The sequence below is a fragment of the Mustela putorius genome, unplaced genomic scaffold (genome assembly GCF_011764305.1).
Source record: "Mustela putorius furo isolate JIRA1106 unplaced genomic scaffold, ASM1176430v1.1 tig00000592_pilon_pilon_pilon, whole genome shotgun sequence".
NCBI lineage: Eukaryota > Metazoa > Chordata > Mammalia > Carnivora > Mustelidae > Mustela > Mustela putorius.
This window is the reverse complement of record NW_025421426.1, coordinates 11,020,216-11,030,644: the sequence shown is the minus strand read 5'-3', so window position 1 is coordinate 11,030,644 and position 10,429 is coordinate 11,020,216. Positions and strand designations below refer to the sequence as shown.

At 47.8% G+C, this 10,429-nt stretch overlaps 1 long non-coding RNA gene across 1 annotated transcript; it reads right to left on the bottom strand.

Annotated features, from left to right (window-relative positions):
• Window positions 1–1,144: 1,144 nt before the first annotated feature.
• On the bottom strand, window positions 1,145–9,966 carry LOC101681881. Its single transcript, XR_001178511.2, has 3 exons — window positions 9,788–9,966; window positions 7,474–7,615; window positions 1,145–4,037 (listed from the first exon to the last, which is right to left on the bottom strand). It is a non-coding gene; the product is annotated as an uncharacterized LOC101681881 (long non-coding RNA).
• Window positions 9,967–10,429: the final 463 nt, after the last annotated feature.

Sequence of the window (10,429 nt, the reverse complement as noted above, 5' to 3'; positions counted from 1 at the left end):
TTTGGGGCGCCTGGGTGGCTCAGTGGTTTAAGCCGCTGCCTTTGGCTCAGGTCATGATCTCAGGGTCCTGGGATCGAGTCCCGCGTCGGGCTCTCTGCTCGGCGGGGAGCCTGCCTCTCAGTGTACTTGTGATTTCTCTCTGTCAAATAAATAAATAAAATCTTTAAAAAAAAAAAATAAAAAATAAAATAAAATTTAGAAATTCAGTCATAAGTAGCACAAACCACATTTTAGAAGCTCAGAAGCCACCTGTGACTGGCGGCTGTCATATTGGCAGATATAAACATTTCCATCATTACAGAAAGAAAATTGTTAGTGCTGCTCAAACTACAGCCCGTGTGCCAAATCTCACCCACTGCTTGTTTTTATAAATAAAGTTTTATTGGGGCACAGCCACACTACTCATTTGTGTACTGCCTATGGCTGCCTTTTGCAAAAGCTCTATCAGACACCGCTGCTCTGGAGCAGGGGGTCAGCCATCTACCAACACTGGGCCAAACTCGGCCCCGACTGTTTTTTCTATAAATAAAGTTTTATTGGAACACAATCCTGCATATTTGTTTACATATTGCTTTTGACTGTTCTCTAGACTACAGAGGCAGAGTTTAGTGATTGTGACAGAGATCCTGTGGCCCACATCTGAAAATAATGACTATTCTTGCCCTTGACCGAAAAAAGTTTGCCAGCCCCTCCTGTAGAGGCAGTCTCACAGCACAATCTTACAATCACTGGTCTAGAACTGGTTCTCAAATTGTGGTCTTCGGACCAGTGGGATCAGCGTCCCCTGGCAATGTGTCAGAAATGCAGAGTCTCGGGCCCTCCCCTGGACCTACCCAGTCAGAAACGGTGGGGGTGGGGCCCAGGAATCTGTGTTTGAACCAGCCTCCCAGGTGAATCTGACGCACACTCAAGTTGAAAACCACCAACCTAAAACACCCATGATAAATGTGCGGATGTGACGGGCACAGTAGAGGTGCCAGTGGGCTCTCGTGGGAACACAACCATTGGAAAGTTCTCAGCCAAATGATAGCCCTTGTGCAGCAAGGCCTTTGACGTCCCGTCGATGAGGCCACAGCAGCCGGGAGAGGGCCCCACCCACAGTAGCCACCCATGCCAGTGTCCAGGCCCCACTGCCGGGAGGTCCACCTTCCCCCCGAGTTGTCAGCACATTTGGAGCTGTCTCTACACATAAATTCATGGGCCAGCTGTCTCTTTTAATCTAGTTGCAAGACGAAACCATTAATAGATGTCAGACACATTGGCAATGATCTCTTCATTAATAATTTCCTCCTTTCTGAAGAAAAAAAATTAGTAACAAGCAACCATCAATAATTCAAAAATACAAGTTAACCTTTCTATTAGCGAGTGGCTTTGCACACATCACGGACTCTCTCAGAGCCAGTAGTTCTGGCCTGAATAGTGTTGTTACAAACATTAGTATGCGTTAATGCTGTCTGTCAAGACACGCAAATATAAACAACCCGAATGCAACTTAGAAACCATGAGTAGTTTTCAAGTGTAACCTCGTGATCCAGCCGTTTTGTTCCATGAAAACATGCATTATCCAATAATACGGCTGTGTCCAAAAGCAGGACTTCAGGAAGGAATCGTTTTCAGCTTGAGGCGCTGGTGGTTAGAAAGATTTCCCTTGAGCTGAACCAACACTCCCACTCTGTAAATCTCCTCCCTTCGCAGTTGGCTCCTCTCTCTGGGAACACATGGGAAGAGCCTGGACCCACTTCCAGGGGACTCATTTGGACGCTGGTGTGCTCTAGGTTAACATTCTCGATTCCTTACACGCGGCTGCTTCCTATATGATTACTGGTCTCCCGCCATCTGGTTCCTCTCCCTGGACATGCTGTATTTTGTGTAACACCCCTCTTTGGGGTGAGGCCTCACACCTGCCCACATTCCCCACGCCTCCGCTTACCGCCCAGGTGACCACGAACTCGTCACTCTCCCTCTCCAGTTCTGTTTCCCCATCTGTGAAATTGGGGTGATTATTTCCACCTCGCCGAGCCGAGTGAGAATCACATGAGTTAATGGATGTGAAAACATCTAGAATAGGACCTGGCCCACTCAAGAGATCATTTCCTTTCCTTTATTTCCTACTTGCAAGTCTTGAACTAACATGCCACCCCAGCCTTGATTCCAGGCCAACTATTTCAGACACCTGGTCGTCAACACAGCACGGACAGCCAGCTGCTTCGCCCGCGGGCCCAAACACCAGCGCACGGTCCAGACTATCGGCAAGTAGACCTACGTGCTTGGGATGCCCTGGATTTAATGCAAGGACCACATCACTCTGTCTGCCTAAGTGGGATCTGCCAAACAGCTGTTTCTTTTAATTAAAAAAAATATATACAAAACAACACTAAGTGATGTGTGCCACGTACCCACCACGGATGATTTGTCTCTAACCTGCGTCCAGCCTCATGTTGAGCAGTGGGGTGCCAAGATACCACAGCCCCTCCCACAGGAGCCCCCGGTCAGCCCACATGGGGAGGTCGCACCAGCCCACTGGGGACAGGGTAGTTCGTGTCACGGTCTGAAAAATGGACATCCATCCTGACTAAGATATGGCTCCAGCCTTGACCTCCTCCTTCCAGCAGCGTAGTTCTCTGAAGCCACAGAAAAGCCACGTGCCCTGGAGCTACACAGGAGCACTAAGGTCCCCAGACTCTCAGCCCCTCCAGACACAGGTTCAGGAGGCTGCAGGCAGGGATGGGCTCACCAGGCGGAGGTGGAGCAAACCTGTTGCTTCTCTGTCCTACCACAAGACTGACTCACATTTCAGCCCCTCTCTGCATCCAGTCTCATCCTCCCAACCCACCAACACGAAGCAGCCAGAGCCACTGTTCAAGGACACCACCACCCCACTGTCTTGCCCCTCAGCAGCTTCACGCCATTCATGAATGCCCCATCACCCTCGGAATCAAGTTCAAAATCCTAAACATGGCCAACGAGACCTTCCACTGGCTGGATTTAGCCTGCCTTTCTCAGCCCACCTTAACTTTAATTCACTCGAAACTTGCCCCACATGGAGTCCTCACCAGATAGAAGAGGAAAGAAGGGCATCCTGGGTCCCAGGGACAGGGACTGCTCAGAGTTACGGAAGAGTCTACACATTCAGAGAGGTTGGGATGGGCCAAAAGGGTCAAGGTCTTATGAGCAGTGGCTCCCTCTGTCCTAACTCCATGACATGCACCCTCTACTCCAGGCCCCTTGGGGCTTTTGTGTGTGTCATTCCTTCTCTCTGGAGTGCCAAATTCCAAATCCTAATCTTCCCGTCTCCCTATCTAGGCCTCCAAATCTTCAGCACTCAGCTTCGGGCAGGTATGTAGTGGGCAGGGAAGAATTCGTTAGCTCTGATCCCATGGCGCCATTGGCAGAGCTGCCTTCTCAATGCGGGTGGCAGCATCTGGGACTCCTAGGACTGTCTTATACACGGCCGTGCCCTCCAAGCCAAGCCCTGGCATGCATACAGTAAGCACTCAATAGATGCTGGCAGAGACCAAATTTGCCTGCGAGGGTAAAAGAGGAGCTCAGGATGAGTGGTTTTCAGACACGGAGGTTCACTGGCCCATCTATCAATCTGTACAAGAAAGCTGGTCATCAGAAGAGCCGGAACAAGATTCACAGGAGCTCAAGGTGAGATGTGTCCCAGGTGACATTTCCCAACTGTCCCTGATCTTAGGAACCACTAGAGCTCTACTACTCAATCACCGCCCAACTGATGAACCCAAAACTTGAGGAAAGAGCTTGGAAGTTTTCTCTTTTATCAGGTGGTTCATGGGGTGGGGTCGCATGGAAGGTCTTCGCAAGGTCATCTGTCCCGGCCAGCATGAAAGCAGTAGGGTCTACGTGGTGGTCAGACTGCTGGTAGCACTTGGTCCAGGCTCCGAACCGCCACAGGCCTGTCACTGGCAGAAAAGATCCAGAAGTAAAGCTCTACAGGCTTGACGGGCCTGCCTGCTCACCGTCCAGAGCCTCCTCCAGATGGGGCCCAAGTCCCAGGAACAACGGATGCCAGACTTCTGAGAAAAAAAAAAAAAAAACGGCACCAAGAGTTTTGAAACAGAAAGGGTACAAAAAGAGAGTTTCATTTTTTAAAGAAATGTTTTAAACTTCCTCCAGACCTGATGTTGATGGGACAGGGTTCATCAGAAGCCTTGATTTTTAATAAACTTTCATGTTTCTCTGCATTGCCCTCCCTCAGGAGTATTCCTTATTTGCTTGTTTATTATGTTTTGTGATCATCTGGGCTGGGTAGTTTACTCTCATTCATTTCTTATTTTATCAGTGTATTTGGAGAAAGTACTCGGGACCTCCCACCCACCATCAAAACAAGGCCCCTGATGGTAACAGAACTTCGGCCGCTGGAGTCCAGCCTTTGGGTGCTACCCCAGTCAAAGCAGGTTGGTCAGAGGGACTTTGTGGGGAGATTCCAGAGACCGGTCATTCCTGGGCTCCTACAGGACAGCCAGGTTTCTGTGGCAACGGTTCTCAATACCTCTGCCGGTTAGCATCACCTGCGGCACCTTCCTTCAGCCTAGGTGTTATTTGAACTGGAGCCAGGCAATGGTATTTTTTAAATCTCCCTAGTATTTCCACTAAGAACCACTGCCAGGGCTCCTCCCTTGGAGTCTCCCCACCCCTGGGTGGGTGAGATATGAATCATCTAAAAAAAAAATTGAGGGTGGGGGACTGGGCAGGGGCGACCCAGAGCTCTACCCCCCTTCATATTCTTAAACCCTTACAAAAATGCCCCACTGTCTTGCCCATCTCGAGGAATCCCCGCACGCAAGGAAAGGATCATCACAGATGAGAGATGGGTAAGTGGACAGCACACTTCTCAACATGGGTCCCCGGGACACACCCACTCCAGAGCCACTCTGGGGAGCCATTCGTTCATTCCTCATGCAGCTGAGTCAGAATCCCTTTTAATTTGCACACCAGGGGATTCTAGGGCACATGAAGCTTGTGGAAGGCTGATGCAGTGTTAGGAAGGAGGGAAGTTGCTTCCAGGTACAGCTCTGAGCCTACTGAGGCTAGGTCTGCATCTTGCCCATTTTTTTTTTTTTTCTTTTTAAGATTTTATTTATTTATTTGACAGAGAGAGATCACAGTAGGAGAGAGGAAGGGAAGAGATCACAGAGAGAGGCATGAGCTGTGGGGCTCGATCCCAGGATCCTGAGATCATGACCCGAGCCGAAGGCAGCGGCTTAACCCACTGAGCCACCCAGGCGCCCCTGCATCTTGCCCATTTTTGTGTCTCTGAAACCTATAAGAGCTTGGAGGATGAATACTGAGTCTAGAACATAAACACACATTGTATTGCAGGAAAAAACTTTTTCTTACAAATGACACATCTAGCTTAAACAAGCTTAAGAGAGGGGCACCTGGGTGGCTCAGTGGGTTAAAGCCTCTGCCTTTCGGCTCAGGTCATGATCCCAGGGTCCTGGGATCAGGCCCCGCATCGGGCTCTCTGCTCAGCAGGGAGCCTGCTTCCTCCTCTCCCTCTGCCTGCTTCTCTGCCTACTTGTGATCTCTATCTATCAAATAAATAAATAAAATCTTAAAAAAAAAAAAAAGCTTAAGAGAAAAAAGGAATCCAGTGGCTTATTTAGGTGAGCAATCCATGAGCACCTTCAGGCACAGCTGCATCCAGGTGTTCAGCTACCTCTTTGTCTCTATCTCTCAGTGGTGTTTCTGTCAGTGGGCAGTCAGGGAAACTGGGCAATAACCACTCCATATATACTCTCATGGCTAGCATCATCAGAAAAGGGGTGGCGGGAAGAACCTTCTGCAACCCTCCTACCAAACTCTAGTGAAGACCCTGGCTGATTTGGGTCACATCCATTTCCTGAAACAATTGATTTGACCAGGGAAGTGGTAAGGAGGGCAGTATTGTAATTGGCCAGCATTGGCCATTTGTCTACCCCTCCATATAGGGGATGGTCACCATAACTGACAGCCCCATGAAGACCAAACGGAGTGGGGAAGGAGTGTTTTCTCTACAGGATGTTGGGCAGTCAGGTAACCTCTGTCCACCTCCCAATGTTCATAAACCCCCTTAATAAGTGGTCTGCAGACCCAACTACTTACCCAGGGTCTGCCCTCTGCTTAACCTCCTTCTCCACTCCCTCTGACACTCTATTCAACCCCGGGTCCCCACGGAGACCCTGTGAGTTTTACACGACCTGCCCTTCTTCTGTACTAAGGCCTAAGTGTTAGCCTCAAAATATTTTCAACCAGCGAGCTACTCCACAGCCAATCCCGTGGAATAAATACTAGTTCTTTCAGTTTCAGAAAAGGACAGCTGTTGAAGAAATATTTTACTCCACTGCACAAGAAGGGATTTCACCCAAAATGATAGCCACTAACTTCAGCCCCCAGAATCCCCTCGCCACCCCTGGAACCACGCTGGGTCACGGCAGAAGACTCCCCAGCGTCCCCGAGATCTTTCGTTGGCTTGACAGGCCAGACTGCACACGTTTATTCAAGCCATTCTCATGTCAGATAAAACATTGATAAATCATTATTTCTACAAGCTTAAAAAAAATGCTAATAACTCAAGGCAGAATAAGGGTGAGTTTGTTGAGATGCACATGAAGAATGGAGGAGACAATCTTGGAATTTAAAACCACAGAAAATACCACCTGGGAACACAGAAATCATTTGTCTTATCTGGAAGCCTGTCTCCAGAGCAGCAAATTTAGGGATTGGTTTGAGGACAGAGTGTGCCCAGTGCCTTGGGGAGGGGGCTGAAGGGCGGGGGGCCAGAGGTGCTGCTTTACCCCCAAAAATACCATTTATCACTGTCTGCCTCTGAAGCTTAACAATGGATAATCTTGAGGTTTTTTTCCCCTTTGGTGTTGCTTCTGCCTTTCTGAAATGTCTGAAGGTGCATGTACCATGGGCCAAGCCCCCAGCTGAAAGTCCCCCGTGCAGGATCCAAGCTACAGTTCTCATTATTCCTAATGTACAGGGGAAGAAGGTAAGGCACGAGGAGGTGTGGTGGTTCAGGATGGATGCTGGTCTGAGGCTGTGTTTTCCTCTCAACCTGTCCTGGACCCTTTTAAAATCACCGTAATCACGTCTCCAGCCGTGAACCAAGAATGTTGGAATGAGCAGGGAACACCGAGCCCAGCCATTTCTAAACCCTTTTCGGGGTACAGGTCTGTGAATCACCAGGTTTACACACTTCACAGCACTCACCAAATCACATACCCTCCCCAATGTCTATAATCCCACCCCCTTCTCCCAAACCCCCTCTTTTCATTTTACAGACGTTTCAACAGAGCTTGGTAGTAAACAGAAAGAAATTCCGTTTAGCCAGAAGCCGGCTCCTTTGCAGTAAGTTCCCACCTAGGTTCTCCCCAGATCACGAGAATGTGCTGTTATAGTCTGGGTTGACTTTGTTTTCTGAAGCCTTCAGGGTTTTAAAAAAATTTTTCAGGCATTACCTACCCCAAAGAGGAACTGACAGGTGATAATAGAAACAATGTAGCCTAAAAAAGCCCCCAGATTAACAAAGGCGGATCCTCCTCCGTTCTCAGGTGGGTCAGGGCCTCTGCTTTGAAAGACCAGACTTCTGCATGCTTCTTGTTTCCTGTGAGAAGAATATTAAGGGCCCATGAATGTTTCAAAATAGAAATGTATGGAATTTTGTGGCCTCTCAATAATCAGATTTCTCCCTCTGATAGGATTCAAAAAAAAAAAAAAATCAGGAACTGACAAATGTTAAATACTTCCTTACTGCTGGTAATGCTTTCCCCCCCCCTCTTCCTTCTCCTGTAACTCTTCGAACATGAATTTATTTTCTATTTGAAAGCCAATCTCACTGGTTATTAGATATTCTCCCTGCTGTCACTATCAGTAAATTATTAAACAGCTGACCAAGCTTTGTTTTAAAATGATCCTCATATGAAGCCCAGTGATCTATTTGCCATGAATACTGAATGGTGTCGCGGTCTCTAAGGACACGTGAATGATTCCTACTTACTACCTTTAGCAAAACGTGTGCGCAATTAGCAGCAAGCACTTGACTTGAATCGGTTACTGGAGATGCCCGTAGTTCAGATACATGGAGCTCCCTTCACGCCTTACACTGACTGGGAGAAGCAGTTACACCTCGAGGCTGCGTCAAGAAAGAGCACCCAGACTTCCCTTTTGTCACCCCTCACCTCCTTTCTTGTCCTGCCAGCTCTGAGCCTTGACGTACCTCTAGGGCTCTCTTCCTTACTTAAAGCAGCAGCTGGTTTTGACTGGGTTTCCACGTAAAGGAAAGAAACCAGGTGGGGATAAAATTAAAGAGTCTGTGTCTCCACTCCTTCATCTATAAAACGGAGATTACGATTCTGAGTGCATGGATCCTATAGTGTACACCATGCACTAGCACTGCGCCAGGCATATAGTAATAGCCCAGGGTCTCGTAGCTACGTTTTGGCCTGTTAATGCCTGCTTGAGTCCAGACTCCCGAAGCTGTGACAGAGACCCGTCTCAAATTCACTTAAGCCAAAGAGGAGAGGCACTGGCTTACTCGATCATACCGGGATATCGGAAGACAGAACCTGCTTCAAGTATTTACAACAGAGGGAATTTAATTTAAGGAATTGGCTATAGAGGGGATGCGGGACCTGAGAAACCAACAAGGGACAGGAACTTAACTCAGAAATACACAAGAGCAAGAAGCTACTCCCACTCTTAAGGCAGAGGGACAAAGGTACTAGAAGCCTCAGATTATGGTAATGCATGGACACTGGAACCATGGCAGCTGTGTCCAGAGGAAGCTAAAAGCAAGGCGGCTGCTTCTTTGCTTCTGGCCAAACCCAGCTGAAAACCAGCAGACACAGGAGCCCAGGAAAACACAACTCCCTGATTGTCTAACCTAGACCATGTGCTTTTAACCACCATAAAATAATGTCTCCCTTGTACAACCCCATGAATACCACCCCCACTGGTCCTTCTCTCCCCAGATGCTGTAACTGGTCCTTTTCTTGGTCATGAAGTATTTAAGGGGCCCCGGTCAAGTAGTTGGCCCTTCTATTGAGTCTACTTGCTGGGAATATTCACCAGATTTCTGGAAAGCCCCCCGAATCCAGTATGAAGTTGCCAGCCTTGGCATCCTGGATCTGAGTTTCAAAACACCCATTAGGGAGACATGACCAAGATGTCGTGGGACTCCAGGGTCAGAACATTGCGTCTTAGGGCTCAGCACTGGTTATTGGCTGGGTCAAGAAGGACCGGTAAGTAACTCAAAAAAAGCGAGCACTGTTATTCATTCTGCTGCCACAGGAGTTTTTTTTTTTAATTGAAAAGTGGATGCTTTATTTGGAAGCCAGGCTCAGCAAGGCCCAAGTGCCGAATCCAGTTTGGAGAAGTCAATCCGATATTTTAACTAATGATCATATCTTACAGCAGGCTCTGAAGGCAAAGAATGAGATATGCTGTGTCTTGTTAAGAAATCTACGAATGAAAGGGGTTTCTGTGGAGATTATGGAGTCAAGAGTCAGTGCTATCCATCTTCAAAGGGACTGGTTCACATAACAAATGCTCCTTCCGCAACTTCTGAATCCCAAAGCCACAAGTGAAAACACTTCCTATCTGTTGGAAAAGTATTCCAGTCTGCGGGATCAGACTCTTGATAAGGCAGTAATTACTAGAGCGAATTTCACAGATACAAAGGCATTTTGAAATTATTTTAATTATTCAAAAGCCTGATTAATTATCTAGCCTAAGGATCAGAGGCCATAGAAGGAGAAAACTGTATGGAAGCACTTACCATGACTGGGGAGGGGCAATTTCAACTGCCTTCAAACAGAGAGCTGTTCTCTGTGACTTCGTAGCTACATCTTGGAGCCCCACAGTGCTCATAGAGGATGGACCGCTGGACTGGCCATTAAGATACCAGGCTTCAGGTCTGCTCCCAGCACCGACCCACTGCATCCTTGGCTAATTGCCTTCCCCTTATCAGAACTCTGTAAAATAAACAGGGGAAAAGATAGAGGGGGATACTATAGCTAGTCCCCAGGCCTCTGTCAAGTGCTCTATTCTATAGCAATATGAGATTTTTTTTTTTTTTTAAGTACAAACACCACTGGAATTTTTCCTGAGACAATATAAGTCCAAGGAAACTTTATGAGCATGGAAGGGCTCTGATCATATTCGAAGCTGAGAAAACAGTCAGACACCGGCTTGGGGTATACTCGGATGGGAAGAGATTAGATTAGGAGTGGGATAGCATGAGACTTGTCAAGGAGATGGGTGTGTCCTAAATCAATGTCTGCCTTTGGATGGAAAAAAAGTCCTCCCAGCCATGGAGTGTTTATTGAGCAGCTCACAGACACCTGGGGCCCTGTATGAGGTACTGTCTTCAAGGAGTTTCCTAGGGAAAGGATGCCTTGCTTAGATGGTAGCGCACTGA